The sequence below is a fragment of the Macrotis lagotis genome, chromosome 2 (assembly GCF_037893015.1).
Source record: "Macrotis lagotis isolate mMagLag1 chromosome 2, bilby.v1.9.chrom.fasta, whole genome shotgun sequence".
NCBI classification, from domain to species: Eukaryota; Metazoa; Chordata; class Mammalia; order Peramelemorphia; family Peramelidae; genus Macrotis; species Macrotis lagotis.
In genome coordinates, this window is record NC_133659.1 from 93,607,134 (window position 1) to 93,608,419 (window position 1,286).

At 45.3% G+C, this 1,286-nt stretch overlaps 1 pseudogene; it reads left to right on the top strand.

Annotated features, from left to right (window-relative positions):
- Window positions 1-504: 504 nt before the first annotated feature.
- On the top strand, window positions 505-907 carry LOC141511100 (intraflagellar transport protein 20 homolog pseudogene; annotated as a pseudogene).
- The last annotated feature ends 379 nt before the right edge of the window (window positions 908-1,286 follow it).

Here is a 1,286-nt window from a genome sequence, read left to right on the forward strand (position 1 = left end):
ATCACTCCCTCTAGGTCAAGGGAGAAGGCCACAATCAAGGTCACAGACACTGCAGAGAAAACAACCAGCACCCCCTACTGGCCAGCTAGAGAAATTACATTCAGTGAGCAAATCCTCTAGCACCCCCTACTGTTCAGCTGGAGATATTGCACTCAGTGAGCAAAGCCTCTAGGCATCCCAACACCAAACCTCTATGAACCAGCCCAAGGTCTTAGCAAAATGAAGAAAGGTCAGCGGAAAGGTGGATCTATAGAAAAATTCTTGGAAGGAAAAGACCCTAACACAGAGAGATCTAGAAGCTCTGAGGAGAAATTGATCTTGTCTCCAGCACAGAAAGACCTCCTTGAAGAAATAAGGAAGGAGGGAAGTGACACAGCCAGGCAACAGGCCTGTAGCCGTGGCAGCGGCGGGAGCAGGTGGCTCTGGGCTGCGGAGGCAGCCAGTGACTGTGGAGGGGAGCCACCGTCTCCCGCACCTGCCTTGCCTCCTGGCCGGCCACAGTGGCAGACATGGCTAAAGACATCCTGGGTGATGCAGGCCTGCACTTTGATGAGCTGAACAAGCTTCGAGTGTTGGACTCTGAGGTGACACAGCAGACCATAGAACTCAAGGAGGAATGCAAGGACTTTGTAGACAAAATTGGCCAGTTTCAGAAAATAGTAGGTGGCTTAATTGAGCTTGTTGACCAACTAGCAAAAGAAGCTGAAAATTAGAAGATGAAGGCAATTGGACGCGTAACATGCTTAAATCCATAGCAAAGCAAAGAGAGGCCCAGCAACAGCAGCTCCAGGCTCTAATAGCAGAGAAGAAAATGCAGCTAGAAAGGTATCGGGTTGAATATGAAGTTTTGTGTGAAGTAGAAGCAGAACAAAATGAATTTATTGACCCATTTATTTTTCAGAAATAAATTGATTTTTACAGTAAAAACCCTATAAAAAACATCCACAAACACACACACAAAAAAAAAAAACCCAACTCCCATCTCTCACACAAACCCCTATCATTCCAATAAACTTGACCACATGTGCATATATGCAATTTGGGATTGTAATAAATACCATGTCTTCTTGAAAGGCAATAACAAAACTTTTTTTAGACTCCTGTCCAATTATAGCCAGATGGCAGTAACCAGAACCTGCCTGTCCAGAAGCCAGGACAGCAGGGCTGACCGTCTTTCCGCTGTAGACTTTTCTGTGTTGTCAATCTCTGACTTCTAGTTACATCTGTAAACAAACACCAGTCCTTTTTTGAAGCACCTGACACTTTGAAAGGAATAAGGCAATACA